Genomic DNA, 26,830 nt, shown 5'->3' on the forward strand with positions numbered 1-26,830 from the left:
CAAGTGGATATTTGGAGCATTTTCTGGCCAATGCTGGAAAAGGGAATATCTTCACATAAAAACTAGACAGAAGCATTCTAAGAAACTTCCCTGTGCTTTATGAATTCAACTCACAGACTTGAAGTTTCCTTTGATAGAGCAGTTTTGAAACACACTTTTTGTAGAATCTGCAAGTGGATATTTGGAGCGCTTTCTGGCCTATGCTGGAAAAGGGAATATCTTCACATAAAATGTATACAGAAGCATTCTCAAAAATTTCACTTTGCTTTAGGCATTTAACTCACAGGCTTGAACCTTCCTTTTGATAGAGCAGTTTCAAAAAACTCTTATTGTAGGATCTGCATGTGGATATTTGGAGCGATTTGAGGCCTATGCTGGAAAAGGAAATATCTTCACATAAAAACTAGACAGAAACATTCTCAGAAACTTCTTTATGATGAGTGCATTCATCTCACAGAGTTGAACATTACTTTTGATAGAACAGTTTTGAAACACTCTTTTTGTAGAATCTGCAAGTGCATATTTGGAGCGTTTTGAGGCCTATGATGGAAAAGGAGATATCTTCATATAAAAACTAGACAGAAGCATTCTCAGAAATTTCTCTGTGATGAGAGCATTGAACTCGCAGAGTCGAACTTTCCCTTTTATAGAACAGTTTTGAAACACTCTTTTTGTACAATCTGCAAGTGGATATTTGGAGTGCTTAGAGACCTATCCAGGAAAAGGAAACATCTTCACATAACAGCTAAGCAGAAGCATTCTCAGAAAGTTCTTTGAGATGAGTGCATTCAAATCACAGACTTGAAACTTCCTTTTGATAGAGCAGTTTTGAAACACTCGTTTTGTAGTATCTGCAAGTGGATATTTGGAGTGCTTTGAGGCCTATGCTGGAAAAGGTAATATCTTCACATAAAACTTAAGCTGAAGAATTCTCAGAAACTTCTTCATGATGAGTGCATTCAACTGACAGACTTCAACTTTCCTTTTGATAGAGCCGTTTTGAAACACTCCTTTTGTGGAATCTGCAATTGGATACTTGGAGTACTTTGAGGCCTATGCTGGAAAGGGAAATATCTTCACATAAAAAATAGATAAAAGCATTCTCAGACAGTACTTTGTGATGAGTGCATTGAACTCGCAGAGTTGAACGTTTCTCTTCATAGAACAGTTTTGAAACACTCCCTTTGTAGAATCTGCAAGTGGATATTTGGGCGCTTTGAGGCCTACTATGGAAAAGGAAATATCTTCATATAAAAACTAGACAGAAGCATTCTCAGAAACTTCTTTGTTATGAGTGCATTCAACTCACAGACTTGAACCTTCCTTTTCATAGAGCAGTTTTGTAGGACACTTTTTGTAGAATCTGCAAGTGGATATTTGGAGCGCTTTGAGGCCTATGCTGGAAAGGGAAATATCTTCAAATAAAAACTAGACAGACGTATTCTCAGAAACTTCTCTGTGATGAGTGCATTGAACTCACAGAGACGAACCTTCCTTTTGATAGAAGAGTTTTGAAAAACTCTCTTTGTAGAATCTACAAGGGGATATTTGGAGTCCTTTGAGACCCATGCTGTAAAAGGAAATATCCTCACATAAAAACTAGACAGAAGCATTCTCAGAAACTTCTTTGTAATGTGTGCATTCAACTCACAGAGTTGAACACTCGTTTTGATAGAGTAGTTTTGAAACACACTTTTTGTAGAATCTGCCAGTGGATATTTGGAGATATTTGAGGACTATGCCGGAAAAGGGAAAATCTTCCCATAAAAATATTAAAGAAGCATTCACAGAAACTTCCTTGTGATTTATGCATTCAACTCACAGACTTGAACCTTCCTTTTGATAGAGCAGTTTTGAAATACTGTTATTGTAGAATCTGCAAGTGGATATTTGGACCGCTTTGTGTTCTATGCTGAAAAAGGAAATATCATCACATAGAAACTAGACAGAAGCATTCTCAGAAACTTCTTGGTGATGAGTGCATTCAAATCACAGTGTTGAAACTTCCATTTGACAGAACACTTTTGAAACACTCTTTTTATGGTATCTGCAAGTGGATATTTGGAGCGCTTTGAGGCCTACGATGGAAAAGGGAATATCCGTGATGAGTGCCTTCAACTCACAGACTTGAACCTTCCTTTTGATAGAGCAGTATTGGAACACTCCTTTTGTAGAATCTGCAAGTGGATATTTGGAGCGCTATGAGGCCTACACTGGAAAAGGAAATATCTTCACATAAAAACTAGACAGAAGCACTCTCGGAAACATCTTTGTGATGAATGCATTCAACTCACAGGATTGAACATTCCTTTTGATAGAACAGTTCTGAAACATCTTTCTATAGAATCTGCAAGTTGATGTTTTGAGGGCTTTGAGGCCTATGCTGGAAAAGGAAATATCTTCACATAAAAAATAGACAGAAACAATCTCAGAAAATTCTTTCTGATGAGTGCATTCAACTCAAAGACTTGAACCTTCTTTTGATAGAGCAATTTTGAAACACTTTTTTGTGGAATCTGCAAGTGGATGTTTGGAGCAATTTGAGGCCTATGCTGGAAAAGGAAATATATCCACATAAAAAGTAGACAGAAGCATTCTCAGAAACTTCTTTGTGATGCATGCATTCAACTCACCGTGTGGGACCCTCCTTTTGATAGAGCAGTTTTGAAACACCCATTCTGTAGTATCGGCAAGTGGATATTTGGAGCGCTTGAGGCCTATGCTGGAAAAGGAGATATTTTCCCATCATAATTAGACAGAAGCATTGTCAGAAACTTCCCTGTGCTTTATGAATTCAACTCACAGTCTTGAACATTCCTTTTGGTAGTTCAGGTTTGAAACACTCTTTTTGTAGTATCTGCAATTTGATATTTGGGGCGTTTGAGTGCTGTGCTGGAAAAGGAAATATCTTCACATAAAATCTAGACAGAAGAATTCTCAGAGACTTCTTAGTGGTGAGTGCATTCATCTCATACAGTTGAACCTTCCTGTTGATAGAACAGTTTTGAAACACTATTTTTGTAGGATCTGCAAGTGGATATTTGGAGCAATTTCAGGCCTATGATGGAAAAGGAAATATCTTCATTTATAAATTAGACAGAAGCATTCTCAGCAACTTCTCTGTGATGAGTGCATTCAGCTGATAGTGTTGAACCTTCCTTTTGATAGAACAGTTTTGAAACTCTCTCTTTGTAGATTGTGGAAATGGATACTTGGAGCGCTTTGATGCCTACGCTGGAAAAGGAAATATCTTCACATAAAAAATAGACAGAAGCATTCTCAGAAACTTCTTTGTGATGAGAGCATTCAACTCACGGATGTGAACCTTCCTTTTGATAGAACAGTTTTGGAGCATTCTTTTTGTAGAATCTGCAAGTGGATATTTGGAGCGCTTTGAAGCCTATACCGGAAAAGGAAATATCTTCACATAAAAACTAGACAGAAGCATTCTCAGAAACTTCTTTTTGATGAGTGCATTCACCTCACAAAGTTGAACCTTCCTTTTGATAGAAGAGTTTTGAAACACTCTTTTTGTGGAATATGCAAGTGGATATTTGGAGCCCTTTGAGGCCCATACTGGAAAAGGAAATACATTCACATAAAAACTACATTGAAGCATTCTCAGAAACATCTTTCTTATGTATGCATTCAACTCACAGACGTGAACCTTCCTTTTGATAGAGCAGTTTTGAAACACTCTTTTTGTAGAATTTGCAAGGGTATATGTGGAGCGCTTTGAGGCCTATGCAGGGAAATGAAATATCTTCACATAAAAACAAGACAGAAGCATTCTCAGAAACTTGTTTGTGATGTGTGCATTCAAATCACACTGTTGAATCTTCCTTTTGATGGGGCAGTTTTGAAACACCCTTTTTGTAGAATCTGCAAGTGGATATTTTGAGCGATGTGAAGCCAATGCTGGAAAAGGGAATATCTTCACATAAAAACTAGATAGAAGCATTCTCAGAAACTTCTTTGTGATGTCTACATTCAAGTTATAGAGTTAAAACTTCATTTGATAGAGCAGTTTTGAAACACTCTTTTTTTAGAATCTGGAAGTGGATATTTGGAGCAATTTGAGGCCAAACCTGGAAAAGGAAATATCTTCACATAAAAACTAGACAGAAGCATTCTCAGAAACTTCTTTGTGATGCGTGCATTCAACTCACAGAGTTGAACCTTCCTTTTGATAGAGCAGTTTTGAAACACTCTTTTTGCAGAATTTGCAAGTATATATGTGGAATGCTTTGAGGCCTATGCTGGAAAAGGAAATAACTTCCCATAAAAAGTAGAGAGAAGCATTGTCAATAACTTCTTTTTGATGTGTGCATTCAACTCACAGAGTTGAACCTTCCTGTTGATAGAGCAGTTTTGAAACCCTCTTTTTGTAGAATCGGCAAATGAATATTTGAAGCCCTTTAAGGCCTATGCTGTAAAAGGAAACATCTTCACATAAAAAACTAGACAGAAGCATTCTCAGAAACTTCTTTGTGATATGTGCAGTCAATTCGTAGAGTTGAACCTTCCTTCTGATAGAGCAGTTTTCAAACACTCTTTTTGTAGAATCTGCAAGTGGATATTTGGAGCGATTGCGGCCTCTGGTGGAAAAGGAAATATCTTCATATAGAAACTAGAATGAAGCCGTCTCAGAAACTAATTTGCGGTGTGTGCTTTCAACTCACAGACTTGTACCTTCTGTTTTGTAGAGCAGTTTTGAAACACCTTTTTTGTAGAATTTTCAATTGGTTATTTACAGCGCTTTGACGCCTATGCTGGACAAGGAAATATCTTCACATAAAAACAAGAGAGAAATGTTTTCAGAAACTTCTTTGTGTTGTGTGCATTCAACTCCCAGAGTTGAGCTTTTCTTTTGATAGAGCAGTTTTGAAACACTGATTTTAGAGGATCTGCAAGTGTATATATGGAGCGCTTTGAGGACTATGCTGGAAAAGGAAATATCTTCACATAAAAACAAGATAGAAGCATTCTCAAAAATTTCTTTGTGACATGTGCATTCAACTTATAGGGTTAAACCGTCCTTTTGATACAGCAGCTTTGAAACACTCTTTTTTAAGTAGTTGCATGTGAATACTTAGAGCACTTTGATGCCTAAGCTGGAAAAGGAAATATCTTCACATAAAAACTAGACAGCTGCATTTTCAGAAACTTCTTTGCGATGTACGCGTTCAACTCACAGAGCTGAACCACCGTATTCATACAGCAGTTTTGAAACACTCTTTTTGCAGAATCTGCAAGTGGATATTTGGAGCGCTAAGCTGGAAAAGGGAATATTCTCACACACAAACAAGAGAGAAGAATTCTCAGAAACTTCTTTGTGATGTGTGCATTCAATTCACAGTGCTGAACATTCCTTTTGATAGAGCAGTTTTGAAACACTCTTTTTCTAGAATCTGCAGGTGGATATTTGAAGCACTTCGAGGCCTATGCTGGAAAAGGAAATATCTTCACTTAAAAACTATACAGAAGCATTCTGGGAAATTTCTTTGTGATGACTTCATTCAATTCACAGAGTTGAATCTTCCTTTTGATAGAGCAATTTAGACACTCTAATTTTGTAGAATCTGCAAGTGAATATTTGGAGCGCTTTGAGGCCTATGCTGGAAAAGGGAATATCTTCACCTTAAAACTAGACCGAAGCATTCTAAGAAACTTCTTTTTGATGTGTGCATTCAACTAACAAAGTTAAAACTTTATTTTTATAGAGCAGTTTTGAAACACTCTTTTTGTAGAATCTGCAAGTGGATATTTGGAGTGTTTTGAGGCCAATGCTGGAAAAGGAATTATATTAACATAAACACTAGACAGCAGCATTCTCACAATCTTCTTTGTTCTGTGTGCATTCAACATGCAGAGTTGAATCTTCCTTTTGATAGAGCAGTTTTGAAACAATCTTTTTGCAGAATCTCCAAGTCAATATTGGGAGCGCTTGGAGGCCCATGCTGGAAAAGGAAACATCTTCATATAAAAACTAGACAGAAGCATTCTCAGAAACTTCTTTGGATGTCTACATTCAAGTCACAGAGTTGAACCTTCCTTTTGATAGAGCAGTTTTGAAACACTCTTTTTGTAGAATCTGCAAGTGGATATTTGGAGCGATTGTGCCTCTGGTGGAAAAGGAAATATCTTCATATAGAAACTAGACGGAAGCCTTCTCAGAAACTAATTTTTGGTGTGTGTTTTCAACTCACAGACTTGTACCTTCTGTTTTATAGAGCTGTTTTGAAACACATTTTTGGTAGAATTTTCAATTGGTTATTTGCAGCGCTTTGAGGCCTATGCTGGAAAAGGAAATATCTTCACTTAAAAACTAGAGAGAAGCGTTTTCTCAAACTTCTTTGTGATGGGTGCATTCAACTCCCAGAGTTGAACTTTTCTTTTAATAAAGCAGTTTTGAAACACTGTTTTTAGAGGATCTGCACGTGTATATACGGAGTGCTTTGAAGACTATGATGGAAAAGGAAATATCTTCACATAAAAACAAGATAGAAACATTCTCAAAAATTTATTTGTGACTTGTGGATTCAACATATAGAGTTAAACCATCCTTTTGATACAGCAGCTTTGAAACACTCTTTTTGTAGTATTTGCGTGTGAATACTTAGAGCACTTTGAGGCCTAAACTGGAAAAGGGACTATCCTCACATAAAAACAATGGAGAAGCATTCTCAGAAACTTCTTTGTGATGAGTGCATTCAGTTCACAGTGCTGAACATTCCTTTTGCTAGAGAAGTTGTGAAACACTCTTTTTCTAGAATCTGCAAGTGGATATTTGGAGCACTTTGAGGCCTATGCTGGAAAAGGAAATATCTTCACTTAAAAACTAGACAGAAGCATTCTCAGAAACTTCTTTGTGATGTCTGCATTGAATTCACAGAGTTGAACCTTCCTTTTGATAGAGCAGTTTTGAAACACTATTTTTGTAGAATCCGCAAGTGAATATTTGGAGTGATTTGAGGCCAATGCTCTAAAAGTAAATATCTTCACCTAAAAACTAGACAGACGCATTCTAAGAAAATTCTTTTTGATGAGTGCATTCAACTAACAAATTTGAACTTTTTTTGATAGAGCAGTTTTGAAACACTCTTTTTATAGAATCTGCAGGTGAATATTTGGAGTACTTTGAGACCAGTGCTCCAAAAGTAAATATCATCAAATAAAAACTAGATAGAAGCATTGTCAGAAACATCTTTATGATATGTGCATTCAACTGACAGAGTTGAAGCTCCTTTTTGATAGATTAGTTTTGAAACACTCTTTTTGTAGAATCTGTAAGGGGATATTTGGACTGATTTGAGGCATTCGTTGGAAAAGGGAATATCTTCACTTAAAACTAGACAGAAGCCTTCTCAGAAACTTCTTTGTGATGTGTGCAATCAACTCACCTAGTTGAACCTTCCTTTTTTGATAGAGCAGTTGAAATACTCTTTTTGTAGAATATGCAAGTGGACATTGGGAGCACTTTGAGGCCTTCTGAGGAAAAGGAAATGTCTTCACATAAAAACTAGACAGAAGCGTTTTCAGAAACTGGTTTGTGATGTGTGCATTCAGTTCACTGAGTTGAACTTTCCTGTTGATCAGCTGTTTTGAATCACTCTTTTTGTAAAACCTGCAAGTGGATATTTGGAGTGCTTTGAATCCTTCATTGGAAAAGGGACTATCTTAAAATAAAAACAAGACTGAAGCATTCTCAGAAACTTCTTTGTGATGTGCACATTCAACTCACAGAGTTGAACCTTCCTTTTGATAGAGCAGATATAAAACACTGTTTTTCTCGGATCTGCAATGGACATTTGTAGTACTTTGAGGGCTATGTTGGAAAATGAAATATCTTCAAATAAAAACTAGACATAAGCATTCTCAGAAATATCCTTGTGATGTTTGCATTCAACTGACAGAGTTGAACATACCTTTTAATAGAGGAGTTGTGAAACACTCTTTTTGAGATACCTGCAAGTGGAAATTTGAAATGATTTCAGGCCTTTGTTGGAAACGGAATATCTTCACATAAAAACTAGACAGAAGCATTCTCATAAAGGTTTTGGGATGTGTTCATTCAATTCACAGAGTTGAAATTTTCTTTTGATAGAGCAGTTTTGAAACAATGTTTTTGTAGGATCTGCAATGGGATATTTGGACATATTTGAGGCCTTCTTTGGAAACTGGAATATCTTCCCATAAAAGCTGGACAGAAGCATTCTTAGAAATTTCTTTGTGATATGTGCACTCAACTCACAGAGTTGAACCTTCCTTTTGCTATATCAGTTTTGAAACCCACTTTCTGTAGATTCTACAAGAGGACATTTGGAGCGCTTTAAGGCCTTTGGTGGAAAAGGAAATATCTTCACATACAAACTAGGCAGAAACATTATCAGAAACATCTCTGTGATGTGTGCATTCAACTCAATGATTTGAGTCTTCCTTTTGATAGAGCAGTTTTGAAACACTCTTTTTGCAGAATCTGCAATTGGATATTTGGAGCTCTTTGAATCCTTCATTGGAAACGGGAATATCTTCAAATAAAAACAAAACAGAAGCATTCTCAGAAACTACTTTGTGATATGTATATTCAACTCACAGAGTTCAACCCTTCTTATGATAGAGTAGTTTTGAAACGCTCTTTTTGTAGAATCTGCAAGTGGACATTTCCAGCTCTTTGAGGTCTCTGGTGTAAAAAGAAATATCTTCACATAAAAACTAGACAGAATCATTCTCAGAAACTTCTTTGTGATGTTTTCATGCAATGCACAGAGGTGAACATATCTTTTCATAGAGCAGTAGTGAAACACTCTTTTTTAAGGACCTGCAAGTGTTTATTTGGACAGATTTGAGGCCTTCATTGGAAACAGGAATATCTTCACAGAAAAACAAGACAGAGGCATTCTCAAAAACTTTTTTCAGATGTGTGCATTCCCCTCACAGAGGTCAACATAACTTTTCATAGACCAGTTTTGAAACACTCTTTCTGTGGAATCTGCAAGTAGATATTTAGACCTCTTTGATGCCTTCGTTGGAAACGGGAATATCTTCACATAAAAACTAGACAGAAGCATTCTCAGAGACTTCTTTTTCATGTGTGACTTCAACCGACAGATTTGAAACTTCCTTTTGATAGAGCAGTTTTGAAACATTTTGTGTAGAATCTGCAATTGGACAGTTTGAGAGCTTTGAGGCCTTCGGTGGAGAGGGAAATATCTTCACATAAATACTTGACCGAAGCATTCTTAGAAACTTTTTGGTGATGTATGCATTCAACTCACAGAGTTGTACCTTTCTTTTCATAGAGCAGTTTTGAAACACTCTTTTTGTAGAATCTGAAAGAGGACAATTTGTAGGACTTTGAGGGCTGTGGTGGAAAACCAGACAGAAGCATTCTCAGAAACTTCTTTGAGAAGTTTCCATTCAACTCACAGAGTTGAACATTCCTTTTGATAGAGCAGTAGTGAAACACTCTTTCTGAAGAACCTGCAAGTGGATATTTGGACAGATTTGGGGCCTTCATTAAAAACAGGAATATCTTCACATAAAAACTGGACAGAAGCGTTATCAGTAATTTCTTTGTGATGTATGCTTTCAATTCACGGAGCAGAACATAAGTTTTCATGGAGCAGTTTTGAAACACTCTTTTTGTATAATCCACAAATGGATATTGGGACCGTTTCAGGGCTTCATTAGAAACGGAATTATCTTCCCATAAAAACTACACAGAAGCATTCTCAGAAACTTCTTTGTGATGGGTGCATTCAACTCACAGATTTGAACATAACTTTTCATAGAGCAGTTTTGAAACAGTCTTTTTGTAGAATCTGTAAGGGGATATTTGGACCGATTTGAGGCCTTTGTTGGAAACTTGAATATCGTCACATAAAAGCTAGACAAAAGCATTGTCAGAAACTTCCTTGTGATGTGTGCATTCAACTCAAAGAGATAAACCTTCATTTTGATTGAGCAGTTTTGAAACCTTTTTTTGTGGAATGTGAATGTGGACAATTGGAGCACTTTGAGGCCTTCAGTGGAAAAGGAAATATCTTCACATAAAAACTAGACTGAGCATTCTCAGAAAGTTCTTTCTTTTGTGTGCATTCAACTTACAGAGTTGAACCTTCCTTTTGATAGAGCAGTTTAGATAAAGTTTTTTTGTGGTATCTGAAAGTGGACATTTGGAGCACTTTGAGTTCTCCGGTGGAAAAGGAAATATCTTCACATGAAAACTAGACAGAAGCATTCTCAGAAACTTCTTTGTGAAGTGTGAATTGAACCCACTGAGTTGAATCTTCCTTTTGATAGAGTAGTTTTGAAACAGTTTTTTGTAGAATCTGCAAGCGGATATTTAGAGAGCTTTGAAGCCTTTGTTTGAAACGGGAATATCTTCAAATAAAAACTAGACTGAAGCACTTTCAGAAACAACTTTGTGATATGGCCATTCAACTCACAGAGTTGAACCTTTCTTTTGATAGAGCAGTTTAGAAACTCTCTTTTTTGAAGAATCTGAAAGAGGACATTTGTAGCACCTTGAGGGCTATCGTGGAAAAGGAAATATCTTCAACCAAAAACTACACAGAAAAATTCTCAGAAACAACTTTGGAATGTTTGCATTCAACTCACGGAGTTGAACATACATTTTCTTAGTGCAGTTGTTGAACACTCTTTTTGAAGGACCTGCCAGTGGATATTTGGAATGATTTGAGGCCTTCATTGAAAACGGGAACATCTTCACATATAAACTAGACAGAAGGATTCTCAGAAACTACTTTGTGATGTGTGCATTCAACTCATGGAGTTGAACATAACTATTCATAGAGCAGTTTTGAAACACTCTTTTTGTAGAATCTGCGAGAGCATATTTGGACAGTGTGAAGCCTTCATTGGAAACGGGAATATCTTCACATAAAATCTAGACAGAAGCATTCTCAGAAACTACTTTGTGATGTGTACATTCGATTCACAGAGTTGAACATAACTTTTCATAGAGCAGTTTTGAAACACTCTTTTTATAGAATCTGAAAGGGGATATTTGGACCGATTTGAGGCTTTCATTGCAAACGGGAATATCTTCAGATAAAAACAAGACCTGAGCACTGCCAGAAACTTCTTTGTGATCTGTGCGTTCAGCTCACAGAGTTGAAACTTCCTTTTGATAGAGCAGTTTGAAACCTTTTTTTATGGAATATGCAAGTGGACATTTGGAGTGCTTTGAGGTCTTTGGTGGAAAAGACAACATCTTCACATAAAACTAGACAGAAGCAATCTCAGAAACTTCTCTGTGTTCTGCGCATTCAAGTCAGAGTTGAACCATCCTTTTCATAGAGCAGTTTTGAAACACATTTTTTGTAGAATCTGGAAGTAGACAATTGGAGTGCTTAGAGGACTTCATTGGAAAAGGAAATCTCTTCACATAAAAACTAGACAGAAGCATTATCACAAACTTCCTTGTGTTGTGTGCATTCAACTCTCAGAGTTGAATCTTCCTTTTGATAGAGCAGTTTTGAAACACTCTTTTTGTAGTATCTGCAATTGGATACTTGAAGAGCTTTGAAGCCTTCATTGGAAATGGGAATGTGTTCAAATAAAATCAGAAGCATTCTCAGAAACTACTTTGTGATATGTGCATTCAACTCACAGAGATGAACATTTCCTTTGATAGAGCAGCTTTGAAACACTCTTTTTGCAGAATCTGCAAATGGACATTTGTATCGCTTTGAGGGCTATGGTGGAAATTGAAATATCTTCAAATAAAAACTAGACGGAAGCATTCACAGAAACTTCTTTGTGATATTTGCATTCACCTCACACAGTTGAACATGCCTTTTCATAGAGCTGTTGTGAAACAGTCTTTTTGAAATCCTGCAAGTGGATAATTTTACCAATTTGAGGCCTTCATTGTAATCGGGAAAATCTTCACATAAAAACTAGACAGAAACTTTCTCAGAAACTTCTTTGTGATGTGTGCATTCAACTCACAGAGTAGAACATAAGTTTTCATAGGACAGTTTTGAAACTCTCTTTCTGTAGAATCTGCAAGTGGATATTTGGACTCTTTGATTCATTCATTGGAAACGGGAATATCTTCCCATAAAAATTAGACAGAAGCATTCCCAGAAACTTCTTTGTGATGTGTGCATTCAACTCACAGAATTGAACATAGCTTTTCATAGAGCAGTTTTGAAACACTCTTTTTGTAGAATCTGCAAGGGGATATTTGGACCAATTTGAGGCCTTCGTTGGAAACAGGAATATCTCCACATAAAAACTAGACAGAAGCATTGTCAGCAACTAGTTTTTGATGTGTGCATTCAACTTAAACAGTTGAACCTTCCTTTTGCTAGAGTAGCTTTGAAACCTTTTTTTTTTTTTTTTTTGGAATGTGCAAGTGGACATTTGGAGCAATTTCAGGCCTTCGGTGGAAAAGGAAATATCTTCACATAAAAACTAGAGAGAAGCATTCTCAGAAACTTCTTTGTGACGTGTGCATTCAACTCACAGAGTTGAACATAACTTTTCATAGAACAGTTTTGAGACCCTCTTTTTTTAGAATCTGCAAGTGGATAATTGGAACGCTTTTAGGCCTTCATTGGAAACAGGAATATCTGCACATAAAAAATAGACAGAAGCATTCTCAGAAACTACTTTGTGATCTGTGCATTCATCTCACGGAGTTCAACATTCCTTTTGATGGAGCAGTTTTGAAACACTCTTTTTGTAGAATCTGCAAGGGTATATTTCACCGATTTGAGGCTTTCGTTCGAAACGGGAATTTCTTCACATAAAAACTAGACAGAAGCACTCTCAGAAAATTCTTGAAGATGTGTGCATTCAACTCACAGATTTAAACCTTCCCGTTGATAGAGCAGTTTTGAAGCAGTTTTTCTAGAATCTGTAAGAGGACATTTGGACCGTTTTGAGGCCTATGGTAGAAAAGGAAATGTCTTCACTGAAAAACTAGACAAAGACATTGTCAGAAACATCTTTGTGATCTGTGCATTCAAATCACAGAGTTGAAACTTTGTTTTGATAGAACAGTTTTGAATCACTCTTTTTGTATTATCTGAAATTGGATATTTGGAGCGCTTGGAGGCCTATGGTAGAAAAGGAAATCTCTTCACATAAAAACTAGACAGAAACAATCTCAGAAACCCCTTTGTGATGTGTGCATTCAACTAACAGTGTTGAAATTTCCTTTTGATACAGCAGTTTTGAAACACTCCTTTTGTGGAATCTGCAAGTGGATATTTGGAGCGCTTTGAAGCCTTCCTTGGGAACGGGAATATCTTCAAATGAAAACTAGACAGAAGCATTCTCAGAAACTACTTTGTGATGTGTGCATTCAACTCACAGAGTTGAGCCTTCCTATTGATAGAATAGTTTTGAAACACTTTTTTTGAAGTATCTACTGGTGGATATTTGGAGCACATTGTGGCCTATGGTACAAAAGGAAATGTCTTCACATAATAACTAGACAGATGCATTCTCATAAACTTCTTTGTGATGTTTGAATTCAACTCACAGAGTTGAACATAACTTTTCATAGAGCTGTTTTGAAACACTCTTTTTCTAGCTTCTGCAAGTGGAATTTTGGAACGATTTGAGGCCTTCGTTTGAAACGGGAATTTCTTCACATAAAAAGTAGACAGAAGCATTCTCAGAAACTTCTTTGTGATGTGTGCATTCAGCTCAAGGAGTTGAACTATCTTTTTAAAGAGCATTTTTGAAACACTCTTTTTTAGAATCTGCAAATGGACACTTTTAGCGATTTTGGGCTATGGTGGAAAAGGAAATATGATCAAATAAAAACTACACAGAAGCATACTCAGAAACTTCTTTGTGATGTGTGCGTTCAACTCATAGAATTGTACATATCTTTTCATAGACCAGTTTTGAAACTGTCTTGTTTGTGGAATCTGCAAGTGAATACTTGGAACGCTTTGTGGCCTTCTTTGGCAACAGGAGTACCTGCACATAAAAACAAGAAAGAAGAATTCTCAGAAATTTTTTGTGATGTGTGCATTCAACTGACAGAGTTGATCCTTCCTTTTGATAGAGGAGTTTTGAGACACTGTTTTTGTAGATTCTGCAAGGGGATAGACCGATTTGAGGCCTTCATTGGGATCCGGAATAGCTTCACATAAAAACTAGACAGAAGGATTCTGAGAAACGATTTTGTGATGTGTGCATTCAACTCACTGAGGTGAACCTTCCTTTTCATAGAGCAGTTTTGAAACACTCTTTTTGTAGAATCTACAAGTGGAAATTTGGTCCGCTTTGAGGCCTTTGTTGCAAATGGGAATATCTTCACATAAAAATTAGACAGAAGCATTCTCAGAGACTTCTTTGTGATGTGTGCTTTCAACTCACAGAGTTGAACCTTTCTCTTGATAGAACACTTTTGAAACACTCTTTTCCTAGAATCTGCAATGGGATATTTGGACCGTTTTGAAGCCTTCATCAGAAACAGGAATATCTTCACATAAAAGTACACAGAAGCATTCTCAGAAACTATTTTGTTATGTGAGCATTCAACTCACCGAGTTGAATCTTCCTTTTCATAGAACAGTTTTGAAAAACTTTTTTTGCAGAATCTGCAAGAGGACATTTGGAGTGCTTTGAGGCCTTCAGTTTAAAAGGAAATATCTTCATATAAAAACTAGACAGAAGTATCCTAAGAAACTTCTTTGGGATGTGTGCATTCAACTCACAGTGTTGAACCTTCCTTTAGATACGGCAGTTTTGAAAAACCCTTTTCGTAGATTCTGCAAGGGGATATTTAGACCTATTTGAGGCCTTCCTTGGAAACGAGTAGATCTTCACATAAAAACTAGACAGAAGCATTCTCAGAAACTGCTTTGTGATGTGTGCATTCAACTCATAGATTTGAACATAACTTTTCATAGAGCAGTTTTGAAACACTCTTTTTGTAGAATCTGCAGGTGGACAATTGGAGCACTTTTAGGAATTCGGTGGAATATGAAATATCCACATAAAAACTAGACAGAAGCATTCTCAGAAACTGCTTTGTGATGTGTGCATTCAACTCATAGATTTGAACATAACTTTTCATAGAGCAGTTTTGAAACACTCTTTTTGTAGAATCTGCAGGTGGACAATTGGAGCACTTTTAGGAATTCGGTGGAATATGAAATATCCACATAAAAAGTAGACAGAAGCATTATCAGAAACTACTTTGTGATGTGTGCATTTAACTCACGGAGTTCCACATAATTTTTAATACAGCAATTTTGAAACACTCTTTTTGTAGAAGCTGCAAGTGTACATTTGGAGCACTTTGAGGCGTTCAGTGGAACAGGAAATATCTTCACATAAAAACTAGACAGAAGCATTCTCAGAAACATCTTTGGATGTGTGAATTAAACTCAATGAGTTGAACTTAATGTTTCATGGAGCAGTTTTGAATCACTCTTTTTGTAGAATCTTCAAGTGGAAATTTTGAGTGCATTGACGCCTTAGGTGGAAAAGGAAATATCTTTACATAAAAACTACAGAGTAGCATTCTCAGCAATTTATTTATGATGCGTGCATTCAACTCATGGGGTTGAACGTTTGCTTTCATATAGCAGTTTTGAAACTCTCTTTTTGTAGAATTTGCAAGTGGATATTTGGAGTGCTTTGAGGCCTAAGGTAGAAAAGGAAACATCTTCATATAAAAACTACACAGAAGCTTTCTCAGAAACTTCTTTGTGATGTGTGCATTCAACTGACACTGTATAACCTTCCTTTTTATAGAGAGTTTTGAAACACTCTTTTTGTAGAATCTGCAAGTGGTTATTTGGAGTGCTTTGAAGCCTTCGTTGGAAACGGTAATATCTTCAAATAAAAACTAGACAGAAGCATTCTCAGAAACTACCTTGTAATGTGTGCTTTCAACTCACCAAATTGAGCATTTCTTTTGATAGAGCAGTTTTGAATCTCACTTTTTGTAGAATCTGCCAGTGGATATTTGGAGTGCTTTGAGGCCTACATTAGGAAAGGAAATATCTTCACATAAAATCTAGAGAGATGCATTCTCAGGAACTTCTTTGAGATGTGTGCATTCAACTCACAGAGTTGAACCTTTCTTTTGATAGATCAGTTTTGAAACACTCTTTTTGCAGCATCTTCAAATGGTTGCTTGTAGCGCTTTGAGAGCTGTGGTGGAAAAGGAAATATCTTCAAATAAAAACTCCACAGAAGTATTCTCAGAAACTTCTTTGTTATGTGCACATTCAACTCACAGAGTTGAACACACCTTTTCATAGAGCAGTTGTGAAACTCTTTTTGAAGGACCTGCAAGTGGATATTAGGACCGATTTGAGGCCTTCATTGGAAATGGGAATATCTTCACATAAAACTAGACAGAACCATTCTCAGAAACTTCTTTGTGATGTGTGAATTCAATTCACATTGTTGTACATAACTTTTCATAGAGCAGTTTTGATACACTCTTTTGGTAGAATCTGCAAGTGCATATTTAGATGACTGACGCATTCGTTGGAAAAGGGAATATCTGCAGATAAAAACTTGACAGAAGCATTCTCAGAAACTTCTTTGTGATGTGTGCATTCAACTCACAGAGTTGAAGCTTCCTTTTGATAGAGCAGTTTTGAAACTCTCTTTTTGTCGAATCTGCACGGGGATATTTTGACCGTTTTGAGGCTTTCGATTTAAACGGGAATACCTTCACATAAAAACTAGAGAGAAGCATTCTTAGAAACATCTTTGTGATGTGTGTATTCAACTCACAGAGTTGAACCTTTGTTTTGATAGAGCAATTTTGTAACACATTTTTGGTAGAGTCTGCAAGAGGACATTTCGAGCCCTTTGAGACCTTTGGTACAAAAGGAAATATCTTCACATAAATACTAGACAGAAGCATTGTCAGAAACTTTTTTGTGACGTGTGCATTCAAACTCACAGTGATGAGCCTTCCTTTTGATAGAGCAGCTTTGAAAGACTCTTATTGTAGAATCTCCAAGTGGATATTTCGAGCTCTTTGAATCCTTCGTTGGAAAAGGGAATATCTTCAAATAAAAACTAGACGGAAGCATTCTCCAAAACTACATTGAGATGTATGCTTTCAATTCATGGAGTTGAGCCTTTCTTTTGATACAGCAGTTTTGAAAACTCTTTGTAGAATCTGCAAATGGATATTTGGACTGCTTTGGGGCCTGTGGTAGAAAAGGGAATACCTTCACATACAAACTAGACAGAAGCAGTCTCAGAAACATTTTTGTGATGTCTGCCTTCAACTTATAGAGTTGAACATTTCTTTTGATACAGCACGTTTGAAACACTTTTTTTGCAGAATCTGCAAGTGGACATTTGGAGTGCTTTGTGACCATTGGTGGAAAAGGAAATATCTTCACATAAAAAGTAGATAGAAGCATTCTCAGAAACTTCTCTGTTATGTGTACATTCAACTCACAGAGTTGAACGTTCCTTTTGATAGAGCAGTTTTGAAACACATTTTTTTTAGAATCTGCCAGTGGACATTTGGAGTGCTTTGAGGCCCTCGGTGGTAAGGGAAATCTCTTCACATAAAAACTACTCAGAAGCATTCTCAGAAACTTCTTTGTGACGTGTGCACTCAACTCACAGAGTTGAACCTTCCTTTTGGTAGAGCAGTTTTGAAACACTCTTTTTGTACAATCTGCAAATGGATATTTTGAGCACTTTGAAGCCTTTGATGGAAACGGGAATTTCTTCAAATAAAAACTCGACAGAAGCATTCTCAGAAACTGTTTTGTGTTGTGTGCATTCAGTTCACAGTGTTGAATATTTCTTTTGACAGGGAAGTTTTGAAACACTCTTTTTGTAGAATCTGCATATAGACATTTGTAACGCTTTGAGGGCTATGGTGGAAAAGTAAACATCTTCAAATAAAAACTAGAGAGAAACATTATCTGAAACTTCTTTGTGATGTGTGTATTCAACTCACAGAGTTTAAGCTTTCTTTTGATGGAGCAGGTTTGAAACACTCCTTCTGTAGTATCTGCAGGTGTATGTTTGGAGTGCTTTGAAGACTTCGTTGGAAACGGGAATATCTTCAAATAAAAACTAGACAGAAGCATTCTCAGAAACAAGTTTGTGATGTGTGTATTCAACTCACAGAGTTGAACATAACTTTTTATAGAGGAGATTTGAAAAACTCTATTTGCAGTATCTGAAAGGGGATATTTGGACCGTATTGAGGCCCTCATTGGAAACAGGAATATCTTCCCATAAAAACTAGACAGAAACATTCTCAGAAAATACTTCGTGATGTGTACATTCAACTCATACATTTGAAGCTTCCTTTTGATAGAGCAGTTTTGAAACCGTCCTTTTGAAGAATTGGCAAGTGGATATGTGGAGCACTTTGAATCCTTCATTGGAAACGGGAATATCTTCAAATAAAAACTAGACAGAAGCATTCTCAGAAACTTCTTGTGATGGGTGCATTCAACTCACAGAATTGAACTTTCCTTTTGATAGAGCAGTTTAGAAACACTCTTTTTGTAGAATCCAAAGGTAGATATTTGAACCTATTTGAGGCCTTGGTTGGAAACGGGATTAAATTCACATAAAAACTAGACAGAAGCATTCTCAGAAACTTCTTTGTGATGAGTAGATTCAACTCACAGAGATGAAACTTCCTTTTGGTAGAGCAGTATTGAAACAATCTTTCTGTAGAATCTGTAAGTGGACATTTGGAGTGCTTTGAGGCCTTCGGCAAAAAAGGAAATATCTTCACATTAAAACAAGACAGAAACATTCTCAGAAACTTCTTTGTGATGTGTGCATTCAACCGACAGAGTTAAACCTTCCGTTTGATAGAGCAGATTTGAAACACTCTTTTTGTAGGATCTGCAAGTGGATAATTGGAGCGTTTTGAAGCCTTTGTTGGAAACGGGAATACCTTCAACTAAAAACTAGACAGTAGCATTCTCAGAATCTACTTTGTGATGTGTGCATCCAACTCATAGAGTTGAACATACCTTTTCATAGAGAAGTTGTGAATCATTCTATTTGAAGAACCTGCAAGTGGATATTTGGACTGCTTAGAGGCCTTCGTCGGAAATGGGAATATCTTCACATAAAAACTAGACAGAAGCATTCTCAGAGACGTCTTTTTGATGTGTGCATTCAACTCACGGAGTTTAGCATAACTTTTGATTGAGCAGTTTTGAAACACTCTTTTTGTACAATCTGCAAGGGGATACTTGGACCGTTTTGAGGCCTTCTTTGGAAACAGGAATATCTTCATATAAAAACTAAATAGAAGAATTGTCAGATACTTCTTTGTGATGTGTGCATTCAACTCACAAAGTTGAACCTTCGTTTTGATGTAACAGTTTTGAAACACATTTTTTGTAGAATCTGCAAGTGGACATTTAGAGAGCTTTGAATACTTCATTGGAAGTGGGAATATCTTCAAATAAAAACTAGACAGAAGCATTCTTAGAAATTACTTTGTGATATGTGCATTCAACACACAGAGTTAAACATTTCCTTTGATAGAGCAGTTTTTTAACACTACTTTTGTAGAATCTGCAAGTGGACATTTATAACTTTTAGAGGACTGGCGTGGAAAAGGAATTATCTTCAAATAAAAACTAGACAGAAGCATTCTCAGAAATTTCTTTGTGATGTGTGTATTCAACTCACAGAGTTGAACTTTCCTTTTCATAGAGCAGTTGTCAAACACTCTTTTTGAAGAAACTGTAAGTGGATATTTGTACCGATTTGAAGCATTCCTTGGAAACACGAATATCTTAACATAAAAACTTAACAGAAGCATTCTCAGAAATTTTTTCATGATGTATACATTCAACTCAGTGTGCTGAACATAACTTTTCATAGAGCAGTTTTGAAACACTGTTTTTGTAGAATCTGGAAGTGGATATTTGGAGCGCTTGAGCCTTCGTTGGAAACGGGAATGTTTTGAAATAAAAAACAAACAGAAGCCTTCTCAGAAAAAACTGTGTGATGTGTCCATTCAACTCAGAGAGTTGAACCTTTCCTTTGATAGAGCAGTTTTGAAATACTCTTTGTAGAATCTGAAAGAGGACATTTGAAGTGCTCTGAGGGCTATGGTGGAAAAGGAAATATCTTGAAATTAAAACTAGACAGAAGCTTTCTCAGAAACTTCTATGTGATGTTTGCATTCAACTCGCAGAGTTGAACATACGTTTTCCTAGTGCAGTTGTGAAACACTCCTTTTGAAGAACCTGCAAGTGGTTATTTGGACCGTTTTGAGGCCTTCATTGGAAACGGGAATATCTTCACATAAAAACTAGACAGAAGCATTTTCAGAAACATTTTGTGATGTGGGCATTCAACTCAGAGGGTTGAACATAACTTTTCATAGAGCAGTTTTAAAACACTCTTTTTGTAGAATCTGCAAGTGGATATTTGGAGTGCTTTGAAGGCTTTGTTGGAAACGGGAATATCTTCAAATGACCACCAGACAGAAGCATTCTCAGAAACTTCTTTGTGATGTGTGCATTCAAATCACAGAGTTGAACCTTTGTTTTCAGAGAGCAGTTTTGAAACACACTTTTTGTAGAATCTGCAAGTGGATATTTGGCATACTTTGAAGTCTTTTTGGAAATGGGAATACCTTCAAATAAAAACTAGAGACAAGCATTCTCAGAAAGTACTTTGTGATGCATGCATTCGAATCACAGAGTTAAAACTTCCTTTTCATATAGCAGTTTTGAAACACTCTTTTTTAGGAATTTGCAATTAGATATTTGGAGATCTTTGAAGCCTTCGTTGGGAACGAGAATATCATCAATTTAAAACTGGACAGAAGCATTCTCAAAACTACTTTCTGATATGTGCATTCAAACCACAGAGTTCAACCTTTCTTTTGATAGAGCAGTTTTGAAATACTCTTTTTGTAGTATCTGCAGATGGATATTTGGAGCGCTTTGAGGCCTATGGTAGTAAAGGAAATATCTTCACAAAAAAAATAGACAGAAGCATTCTCAGAAACTTCTTTGGATGTGTGCATTGAACTCACAGAGTTCAACATAACTTTTCATTGAGCAGTTTTGAAACAATCTTTTTGTAGAATCTGTAAGAGGATATTCGGAGCACTTTGAGGCCTTCGTTGGAAACGGGAATATGTTCACATAAAAACTACAAAGAAGCATTCTCAGAAACTTACTTGTGATGTGTGCATTCAACTCACATAGTTGAACCTTCCTTTTGATAGAGGAGTTTTGAAAGACTTTTTTTGTAGAATACACAAGAGGACATTTGGAGTGCTTTGAGGCCTTCAGTGAAAAAGGAATTATCTTCACAAAAAAACTAGATAGAAGCATTCTCAGAATTTCTTTGTGATGTGTGCATTCAACTCACAGAGTTAAACATTCCTTTTGATAGAGCAGTTTTGAAACTCTCTTTTTGTACAATTTGAAAGGGGATATTTCGACCGTTTTGGTGTCTTCATTGGAAACGGGTATATCTTCAAATAGAAACTAAACAGAAGCATTCTCAGAAACTACTTTGTGATGTGTGCATTCAACTCACAGAGTTCAGCCTTCCTTTTGATAGAGCAGTTTTGAAACAGTCTTTTTGTAGAGTCTGCAGGTGGATATTTGGAGCTCTTTGAGACCTATGGTAGAAAAGGAAATATCTTCACAAAAAAATTAGACAAAACATTCTCAAAAACTTCTTTGGGATGTGTGCATGCAACTCACAGAGTTGAACCTTTCTGTTGATAGAGCAGTTTTGGGATACTTTTTAATAGATTCTGCAAGTGGACATTTTGAGCGTTTTGAGGCCTTTTTTAGAAAAGGAAATGTCTTCACATAAAAACTAGACAGAAGCATTCTCAGAAATTTTTTTTTGATGTGTGCATTCAACTCACAGAGTTGAACATAAATTTTCATAGAGCAATTTTGTAACACTCTATTTGTAGAATCTGCAACTGGATATTTGGACCGCTTTGACACCTTCATTGGAAACAGGAATATCTTCACATAAAAACTAGACAGAAGCACTCTCAGAAACAATATTGTGATGTGTGCATTCAACTCACAGAGCGGAACATAATTTTTCATGGAGCAGTTTTAAAATGCTCTTTTTGTAGAATCTGCAAGGGCATATTAGGACTTCTTTGGAAACTTAGGACTTCTTTGGAAACTTAGGGGCTTCTTTGGAAACTGGAATATCTAAAAATAAAAACCAGACAGAAACATTGTCAGAAACTTCTTTGTGATGTGTGCAGTTAACGCACAGATTTGAACCTTCCTTTGATAGAGCAGTTTTGAAACACTCGTTTTGTAGAGTCTGCAAGTGGATATTAGGAGCACTTTTAGGCCTATTGTAGAGATGGAAATATCTTTACATAAAAACTAAACAGAAGCATTCTCCGAAACTTCTCTGTGATATGTGCATTCACCTGACAGTATTGAACCTGCATTTTGATACAGCACTTTTGAAACACTCTTTTTGTAGGATCTGCAAATGAATATTTGGAGTGCTTTGAAGCCTTCGATGGAAATGGGAATATCTTCAAATAAAAATTTGACAGACGCATTCTCAGAAACAACGTTGTGATATGTGCATTCAACTCACAGAGTTGAACTTGTCTTTTAATAAAGCAGCTTTGGAACACTCTTTTTGTAGAATTTGAATGAGGACATTTGTAGCACTTTTACGGCTTTGGTGTAAAAGGAAATATATTCAAATTAAAACAAGAAAGAAGCATTTTCAGAAACTTCTTTGTGATGTTTGCATTCAACTCACCGAGTTGAACACAACGTTTCATAGAGCAGTTGGGAAACGCTGTTTATGAAGAAACTGCAAGTGGATATTTGGACCGATTTGAGGTCTTCGTTGTAAACGAGAATATCTACACATAAAAACTAGACAGGAGCATTCTCAGAAACTTCTTTGTGATGTGTGCATTCAACTCACAGAGTTGAACCTTTCTATTCATAGAGCAGCTTTGAAAACTCTTTTTGTAGAATCTGCAAGTGGATATTTGCACCGCTTTGAGGCTTTCACTGGAAACTAGTATAATTTCACATAAAAACTAGACAGAAGCATTCTCAGAAACTACTTCGTGATGTGTGCATTCAACTCACAGATTTGAACCTTCCTTTTGATAGAGCAGTTTTCTAACACACTTTTTGTAGAATCTATAAGTGGATATTTTCAGCACCATGAAGCCTATGGTAGACAAGAAAATATCTTCACATAAAAACTAGGCAGAAGCATTCCCAGAAACTTCTTTATGATGTGGGAATTCCACTCACAGAGTTGAACATCTCCTTTGAGAGAGCAGTTTTGAATCACTCTTTTTGTAGAATCTGCAAATGTACATTTCTAGCTCTTTGAGAGCTTTTTTTCTAAATGGAAATATCTTCAAACAAAAACTTGACAGAAGCATTCTCAGAAACTTATTTGTGATGTGTCCATTCAACTCACAGAGGTGAACATAACTTTTCATTAAGCAGTTTTGGAACACTCTTTTTGTAAAATCTCCAAGTGAATATTTGGACTGCTGGGAGGTCTTTGTTGGAAACTGGAATATCTTCACATAAAAACTAGACAGAAACATTCTCAGAAACTACTTTGTGACGTTTGCATTCAACTCACAGAGCTGAACCTTCCTTTTGATGGAGCACTTTTGAAACACTCTTTTTGTAGAATCTGCAAGTGGATATTTCCACCGCTTTGAGGCTTTCATTGGAAAGGGGAATATCTTCAAATAAAAACTAGACAGGAATATTCTCAGAAAATTCTTTGGATGTGTGCATTAAAACCAGATTGTTGAACCTTCCTTTTGATAGAGCAGTTTTGAAACGCTATTTTTGTAAAATCTGCAAGTGCAGATTTGCAGCACATTGAAGGCTTCATTGGAATCAGGAATATCTTCAAAGGAAAACTGCACAAAGCATTCTCAGATACTACTTTGTGATATGTGCATTCAACTAACAGAGTTGAGCATTACTTTTGATAGAGCAGTTTTCAAACACTCTTTTTGTACTATCTGCATGTGGATATTTGGAGCGCTTTGAGGCCTTTGGTAGAAAAGGAAATATCTTCACAGAAAAACTAGACAGAAGCATTCTCAGAAATGTCTTTGTGATGTGTGCATTAAACTCAGACTTTAACATAGCTTTTCATAGAGCAGTTTTGAAAGACTATTTTTGTAGGTTCTGCAAGTGGATATTTGGACTGCTTTGATGCCTTCATTGGAAACGGGAACACCTTCACATAAAAATTAGACAGAAGTATTCTCAGAAACATCTTTGTGATATGTGCATTCAACTCGCAGAGTTGAACCTTTCTTTTGATAGAGCAGTTTTGAAACACCTTTTTTTTAGAATCTGCAAGGGGACATTTGGAGTGCTTTGAAGCTTTCAGTGGAAAGGGAAATATCTTAACATAAAACTAGACATAAGCATTCTCAGAAACGTCTTTGTGATTTGTGGATTCAACTCATAGAGTTGAACCTTCCTTTTGATAGAGCAGTTTTGAAACACTCTTTTGCAGAACCTGCAAGTGGATATTTGGAGCGATTTGAAGCCTTCCTTGGAAACGAGAATATCTTCATATAAAAACTAGGTAGAAGCATTCTCAGAAACTACTATGTGATGTGTGGACTCAACTCACAGAGTTGAACCTTTCCTTTAATGGAGTAGTTTTGAAACACTGTTTTTGTAGAATCTGCAAGCGGACATTTGTAGCGCTTTGAGGATTATGATGGAAAAGGAAATATCTTCAAATAAAAACTAGACAGAAGCAATCTCAGAAACATCTTTGTCTTGTGTGCATTGACAGTTGAACATAAATATTCATAGAGTAGTTTTCAAACACTTTTTGTAGTATGTGCAAGGGGATATTTTGACCGTTTTGTGGCCTTCACTGGAAACGGGAATATCTTCACATAAAAACAAGGTAGGAGCATTCTCAGAAACTTCTTTGTGATGTGTGAATTCAACTCAGAGAATTGAACCTCACTTTTGGTACAGCAGTTTTGAAACAATTTTTTTGTATAATCTGCAATTGGACGTTTGGAGCACTTTGAGGCCTTCCGTGGAAAAGGAAATGTCTTCAAATAAAAACTAGAAAGAAGCATTCTCAGAAACTTATTTGTTATGTGTGCATTCAACTCACAGAGTTAACATTACTTCTGATAGAGCTGTTTTGAAACCCTTATTTGTAGAATCCGCAAGTTGACGTTTTGAGTGCTCTGGGGCCTTCGGTGGGAAAGAAATATCTTCACATAAAATCCAGACAGAAGAATTCTCCAAAACTTCTTTTTTAAGTGCGCATTCAACTCACAGAGCTGAAACTTCATTTTGATACAGCAGTTTTGGAACACTCTTTTGGTGGAATTTGCAAGTGGATATTTGGAGTGCTTAGAAGCCTTTGTTGGAAAAGCGAATACCTTCAAACTAAAACTAGACAGAAGCATTCTCAGAAACTACTTGGTGATGTGTGCATTGAACTTACAGAGCTGAACTTTTCTTTTGATAGAGCAGTTTTGAAACACTCCTTTTGTAGAATCTGCAAGTGGACATTTGTAGCTCATTGAAGGCTAAGGTGGAAAAGGAAATATCTCCAAATAAAAACTAGACAAAGCATTTTCGGAAACTTCTTTGTGATGTGTGCATTCAACTCACAGAGTTGAAACATCCTGTTGATAGAGCAGTTTTGAAAAACTCTTTTTGTAGAATCTGCAAGGGTATATTTTGACTGTTTTGAGGCCTTCGTTGGAACGGGAATATCTGCACATAAAAACTAGACAGAAGCATTCTCAGAAACTTCTTTATGATGTGTGCATTCAACTCACAGAATTGAACCTTTTATTTGATAGAGCAGTTTTGAAAAATCTTTTTGTAGAATCTGCAAGTGGATATTTGGACCGCTTTGAGGCTTTTGCTGGAAACGGGAATAATTTCACACAGAAACTAGACAGAAGCATTCTCAGAAACTACTTTGTGATGTGTGCATTCAACTCACAGATTTGACCCTTCCTTTTGATAGAGCAGTTTTCTAACACGCTTTTTGTAGAATCTGCAAGTGGATATTTGGAGTGCCATGAAGCCTATGGTAGAAAAGAAAATGTCTTCACATAAAAATTGGACAGCAACATTCTCAGAAACTTCCTTATGATGTGTGCATTCAGCTAACAGAGTTGAACCTCTCCTTTGAGAGAGCACTTTTGAAACAGTCTATTTGTAGAATCTGCAAATGGACATTTCTAGCACTTTGAGAGCTATGTTGTAATTGGAAATATCTTCATATAAAAACTAGGCAGAAGCATTCTCAGAGACTTATTTGTGATGTGTGCATTCAACTCACAGAGGTGAATATAACTTTTCATAGAGCAGTTTCAGGGCACTCTTTTTGTAGAATCTCCAAGTGAATATTTGGACCACTCAGAGGCCTTTGTTGGAAACAGGAATATCTTCAAATGACAACTGGACAGAATCATCCTCAGAAACTTCTTTGTGACGTGTGCACTCAACTCACAGAGTTGAACCTTCCTTTTGATGGAGCCGTTTTGAAATACTCTTTTTATAGAATCTTCAAGTGGATATTTGGAGCAATTTGAAGCCTTCGTTGGAAACGGAAATATCTTCAAATAAAAACTAGACAGAAGCACTCTCAGAAACCACTTTTTGATGAGTGCATTTATCTCACAGAGTTGAAACTTCTTTTAATAGAAAAGCTTTGAAACACTCGTTTTGTAGCATCTGCTAGTGGACAGTTGTAGTGTTTTGAGGGTTATGTTGGAAAAGGAAATATCTTCAAATAAAAACTAGACAGAAGCATTCTCAAAAACTAATTTGTGATGATAGCATTTAACTCA

The sequence above is a fragment of the Pongo abelii genome, chromosome Y (genome assembly GCF_028885655.2).
Source record: "Pongo abelii isolate AG06213 chromosome Y, NHGRI_mPonAbe1-v2.0_pri, whole genome shotgun sequence".
Lineage (NCBI taxonomy): Eukaryota > Metazoa > Chordata > Mammalia > Primates > Hominidae > Pongo > Pongo abelii.